We start from the raw sequence: 6,519 nt of genomic DNA, 5'->3' as shown, positions 1-6,519 counted from the left end.
AAAAAAAAAAAAAAAAAAAAAAAAAAGGCGAGTGAACTTAGCCACAAAATAAGTCAAGGGAAAAATGAAGTACTAATTAAGAAAGCTGGGGTTTTATGCAAATGACTTCTTCACCGAAGACAGTCTAATGAATGTGCCCTGAGTCGATCCGTGTGCGTTTTCGCCAAGCTGACAGCTGGCTCGGAGGAAGGTCAGACAGAATCAAGCGTGCACAGAGCATAATCCTTCAGATTGGCAGCTCTGCCCCCTGGTCACTGTTTGATTATCTCCCAAATTGCTGTATTTCACAGAGATAATGATTTTTTATGGTCACAGATTTGAAGACAACTGCTGTATCCTGAGGGTTGTCGTTCTGCAAGGAGACACTGCTGCTTCCTTCAGAGGAGAAGAAGGGGGGAAAAATACTTGCTCTTCTCTTTTTCCTTCTTCCCCCCACTCTCTTTTCCCTATCTTGCCTTCTTAAATTTATTTATTTATTTTATTTATTCATATTTCTTGTAGTCAAGAAGAACCCCCATTCCTACCAATTAGGCAACTCGTCCCATTACAGTGTCTTTGGGAGGAGGGCAGCGTGCCGTTGCAGACATTCCCGCACTAAGCCTGGCCACATCTCTTGGAGATAACACAATTCTCCAATGAAGTATGAAAGAGAAAACATTCAGGAGTGGAGAAATCGGCAGGGGACGGGACTCTGAAGGAATTCTCTGCACATGGTTGCTGTTCATCACTGCTTGGTGGCTTGCTGTCCTGATGGCCAGATATGCTGGGCCTTGAGGGGCTGTAAAAAAACCATCATAGGCCAGGAAAGGGGATAAGTGCCAGAGGCAGCAGTGGTGGAGATGATTTTCAAAACAAACCAGGTGCAGATGTACAAACAACACAGCATCTCACACTATTCACATCCCTCACACTGGCACCTGTGGATGGATTTCCCCTCTGAAGCTCAACACCCAAAGGGGTGAATGCTTCTAAAAATGTGGGTAATGCAGAAAAAAAAAAAAAAATAGCATTAAGTGCTCCAGGAAGGATTCAGGCTGAAAATATGAACTGTTTCTATCCCAAAGAGCTGGTTATGCATTACCAGATTAAATTATTTTTTCTTTGGAAAAATGTTGTATGAAATGAGCTTTTCAAAAGATGTTTGCTAAAATAGACAAGGACAGAACTTGTGGTAAAAAGAAAAAAAAATAATTTCAGGTATAAACAAAACATTGTCCTTCTATGTCTCAACCCATATCAGAATAGTCAATAGCTTGGTGGTTTGATCACTCAGCGGGCAGATTGAGGGACCCAAGTAAAAGATATGAATTTTATCAATCTATTTATTTATTGATCTTTTTATTAAATATTTGAATTGAGGTCCCCAGTTATGAATTCAGTCCTTTGAATTTCCTTACATATCCGTAAAAAGAGAAGGACATTTTATGAGTGCTGATGGATGGTGATTCCCAGAGCAACACCTATGTGAGATGAGGTGTCTCTTTCCAATGAGTGAGAAAAAAAAACAAACCTTAATGCTTCATTTGAGGAAGAATAGATCAAAGGTAAAGTCTCGATACTGCTTCATTCAGAGCTGTAGTTTGAAACCAATTTTCTAGCACTAGTGTGAAGGTCTTGAACAGCAGAATATTATTGTTCTGATTTTACCTTTTATTCTTATTTTTTTTCTTTTTTTTTTTTTTTAATATAATGTAACAGTCAAAAAGAAACCAATTTTTGCAACATTTTAATTGTTTTCTTAAGCTGGGTCCACTACCAGTGTATTATGAACTGATTCCAAAAACAGGAAGGGGTTTCAAACCTTCCCTTCGGATCAGGGCAAGAAAGAAGCTAATTCTCTACACATCCAGTCTATCCCCAAATGCTTCATCTGGAAAGCATGAGCAAATTGGAGAACAAGCAGCAAGTTTTGAAGACTCTCCCTGAGTACAAAGGAAGTGTTTTGATCCCTGCACTTGGATATGAATGATTTTGAGGGGCCTGCAAGAAATAGAGTCTTTCTGGAAAAAGGACCAATTATGATAGGGATGTCCTAAGGAAAAAGAAGAGAAAGCTGTATTGTGTCTGTACACTTGGTAAGTGGAAAGATTGTCTGGGTATCCCTGAGGCAAACAAGAAAGCTTGTAGACCAGCAAACTGGTGGGGAGGTTCTTGTTTAGCACCTGTAAATCTAGCATAGGGTAAGAGTTTCTTTTCCTGAGGGAAAGAAGAAAGCAAGATATGGATTGAGTCAGCTCCAGTGTGGATGTTTGTTCCTTTGGAGCAGGCATTTCACAACTAGTCTAACAATCTTCAGCTCTCCTTCAGTCCCCACAAGAGTTTTTCTTGCCTTCTTGTGACTGTATCTGATCAGATCCGAGCATCCGGATTGTCCTACGCCTGCTGCTGTAGGAATTCAACATGCTGCTTTGGGTGTTCAGCTAAATTGCTGTAGCACTGACTGATGGACCTCAAGTCACAGTGGAGACAGTAGAAACAAAAAGTGCTTTAGTAATGACTAGTATGCCCCCAAATTTAGACGTCTGGAAAAACAGGAATAGATGCTTAACACTGCCATGGAAACTTCACCTTTATCACAGTCCTCATACCCAGCCCTCTAACATACACACGGAACCGTGCCCTGTTACTGGAGAAACACCGCATCTAGCTAAAATCACAGCAGGGGAAATCGCTCTTGCTTCTATGAGCAGATGAAATAAAATGCACAGTGAACTATTCATGATTCAGAACATTCCTTTCCTGTACATACTGACAGGAACTGGAGCACAGATTGACTTGATCTTTTTAGCCTCTGTCTATACTTGCTTGACTAGGTTTCTTCCTTTATTATCCTCAATATGTTTAAAGGCTTGCAGGGAAATAATGCAAGAGCCCTCCTGTGGCTGATTTTAACACCTACCGTTCATATTCTTATGGCTGTAAGAGACTAATAGTCAAGTGGTCGGAAGTATCTGGTTTTAATAATGCACAATATCCTCTGAGTTATGGATGGAAAAAGCTGATTATACTAAACTATCTCCAAGCCTATATAAAGTTACTTCCTACAGTCAATTCACACTTATTTTTCTAGGCACCATGCTAGCATTTTTTAAATTCCCTCACACTGTTGTTCACAATACTATTATAAGCAAATAGTTAACCCTCTAAAGTTTATCTAGAAATCCATCCACAGTTTCGTATGGGAAAAAAGGGTCTAACTAAACCCTCTCTTAGTACCTCACATGTTTGTTTGCAGTTTTAAATCCTCACAATCTTCCAACGTCTGTAGACTATGGCTTCTCCTCACAGTTGTATGCAGTTTTTAATGCCTTATTTTAAATTTATCCTTCACAAGTCCCCACTCTTCTCCAAATGCATTTGTTCTTTTTAAGTCATAAAGAGTATCCAGATGGATGAGGTACTTCCACTAAGTAACATCAGAGCTTGCTATTGAAGAGTTGCCCCTCTGCTTAAATACGTGAGGACATTGTGTTGGCAGCCTCAGACCACACTGACCTCACGGTGGCATTTTCTTGACCCAGTGTTCACGACTAGCCTTTAGGTTTTACATTCAAGTCATTTCCCAAAAGTTTAATCATTATTAATATTTAGTTGTAAGGTATCTTTTTGTTTGGTGTAGGATTTGGTGTCCTTAAATCATTCTATGCATTAAAAGAAGAGTAAGTTCCTGAGTGGTAAGCTCAGTAATGTTCACAGAGGGCTGATCTGCCTTAAATAGGTAGGACAGGAACCACAGAGTAGCTAAAGCTGTCTCAAATCTCCAGCCCGCATTGATGACCAGTAACTTGTTCATCTAGCTGAGCTCTGGGGAGCAGAGGCCAGCTGAGAAATTGTCGTGTGATTACTAGACTCCACTGAAACCCAGAAGACACAAAATAAGGTTTGGAATTAGACAGCACAAAAAGAGTGTGAGGCTCTAAAGTCTAAATGAGGATATATTTATTATTTCATCTGAATCAGTCATGGTTATTCTGGCTGCCTGCCTACCTGCCAAAAACTGGAGAAGAAATCACACTGTGATAGGATCCTTGGAAGAAAATAAATAAAATCCCTCAGGCTATTGGAAAAGTTACCATTAGCCCTTAAGAAAAAAAAACAACAACCCAAAACAACAACAAAAAAAAACCCGAAACCACAACATTTTTTTTGCTAACTAATAAAGTGTATGAACAGAGTGAGCCCTAGATAATTATGGTGGAAGAGATTAAGATTCAAGTTAGTGCTGTCTTTCATGCAGACTAGGGATTTTTACTGCACTTTTTTACATCACAGATGAGTGCCCCAAGCACCAAGCCAAAAGATCTTTCAAAGTGGGTGATCAGCAATTCTTTTCCTCATTCAAGAAACTGCTTCTGCTGCTTCTGTAAGAACAGGTGCATACATTACCTGACAAAATTAATTTTGACAAAATAAAATTTGTCTACATAAAATGATTTAACGATGAAACTTTTGACTTCCTTTAGCGATCTATCTTTTTTTTATATCATTGACTTGATGAAAAATCTGGAGTCTACAGGAAAAGTGAACTCTGTGGCCTATCCTTTTTCAGATCTAAGCCACAATTTTGCAAGAACAGAGTAAGGAGTTGTACATATTTCCAGTGAAAAGAATTCAAGACCACGGCTTGCATTTTGGAAAATACAGGGGAAATGCAACAAACTCCATAATCCGAATGAATCTGCAAGCGTCAGCAGACAATGTTCAACATAATTATTTGACAACAGCACCACTAGATTAGATGAACTCTTCAGAGAAGCAGGGAATAATGCTGCAGGACATGATGAATAGATTAGCAGTCCAAAAGGACTTCTCACTGGTACAAAACTGGTACAAAGCCAAAGTAGTAGTGGAAACACTGCAGTTTTAAAACACTTTTAGGTGGTTTTTTTTTTTTAAGCAAGTGAAATTCAGAGTTAATGTTTGAGTATATTTCACTGAAAAAGTATAAATTTGGCATAAGGCTATATCAGAAAGAAATTAAAATTGGTTATAGGGTGAAAATTGTTGGTGTCATCGATAGAGTACATTCATTGATACAATTAGTAATCCTAATGTGTGGAAATTTATTGTGCTCATTAATGCCTAGCAACTCAGTTTATTGATAGCTTCCAAAGGCAAAGAATATCACAGAGTAGTGAAGGAGTCCAACCATTCCATCTGATGCTACCTTCAGACAGAGACTAAAAGGGAAAAGGTACAAATGCATGGTTCCGGGATCATATCAGGACATCTTTCCTGCTGCATATCGCTGAAGGCTCCCAGGTCAACAGCAATTCAGGCTCCTGTTTATGTGTAGGGACATGCTGTAGCCCCTCATGCTGCTGAGCCACTAGGTCTGGGTGGCTCCCAGCTCAGACAGTGGAAGCACTGAGGTTTCTCCTATCCCAGCCCAGGTATTGCAGAAAGTCATCTATGCAGGGGCTCTGGTTTGTTCTTCAGAAATAGCACATTCTTTCTTTAACTGAGTCTAAACTTGTAGGCTGAACAGTCTTTGTAAATATCTAAAGTAGGAAATTTGATTATGACATGTCTCCTCTGAAAGAAGCTGACATGGTCACCCCTATCGCTGACCTTACCCCTGCAAAGGCTTTGTCAGCTGAACTGCATTTGTCACAATGCTCTGTATTATAAAAAACCCCTGTACATCGTTATACTTCATTGATTTTTAAACATACCTTCTGTCTTGAAAAAAAAAAAAAAAAAAAAAAAAAAAATTCAAAAGATGTTGGTTGCCTTTATTTTTAAGCAGCCTGTGTAAGAAAATTACAAACTTCTTTGGAAATGCTGCAAGTAAAGGGTCAAACTTCAACTCAGTGGGGGGAAAGAAGAGAAGGGAGGGCAGGGAGATCTATCCCAACCAATTAAGAATACCCTGTGAATTAGGCAGACGTCAGTTGCACAACTTCACCCATCCTCCCCAGCCATGCCCCTGGATAAAGAGAGAACCACAATGGTAGTTAAAACAATTATCATCCAGTGGAGCTTGATTCTAAACTGGTCTGCTAGGAAGTGGCAAGGAGCATTCAGATCCTAACGCAGCAAGCAATTGCTTTTTCCTCCCCTTGGGTAGAGAAGCTCCTGGCTTTTTAAGCAATTTTGTACCTCTGAACTAGTCCTTGCAGGGCTTTGGGGTAGCGTGCCAGTGGCACTGCATCCCATTATCATCACTGCATGTCACTGGAGGCAACAACAGCAAAGAGATGCAGAAAGAACTGGGAATGAGTGGAGACGTTAATAACAGTATACTGCTCTGTGCTGACAAAAGCAGGAGAAAGTATTGAGAGGGCTGCAAGAGCAACAGAAGGAGGAGAGATGGAAACAAAGGATACAGACATTAGCTCGTATAAGAAAGGACCAGTTCTGCCTTAACCTTGGTTAGAAAAGCAGTAGTAGTTAAAAAGCAAGCATACTGCGTGTCGTGTTCTCTGCCGTTTTTGATGTTGGTCAAATCACTTAAAGTTAGATTTTAAAAATAAATAAATAAATAAATAATATATATATATATATATATATATATAT

This window comes from Athene cunicularia, assembly GCF_003259725.1.
Source record: "Athene cunicularia isolate RWA chromosome 3 unlocalized genomic scaffold, athCun1 chr3_part1, whole genome shotgun sequence".
In the NCBI taxonomy this organism is placed as follows: domain Eukaryota; kingdom Metazoa; phylum Chordata; class Aves; order Strigiformes; family Strigidae; genus Athene; species Athene cunicularia.
Note: the sequence above shows the minus strand (reverse complement) of the source record.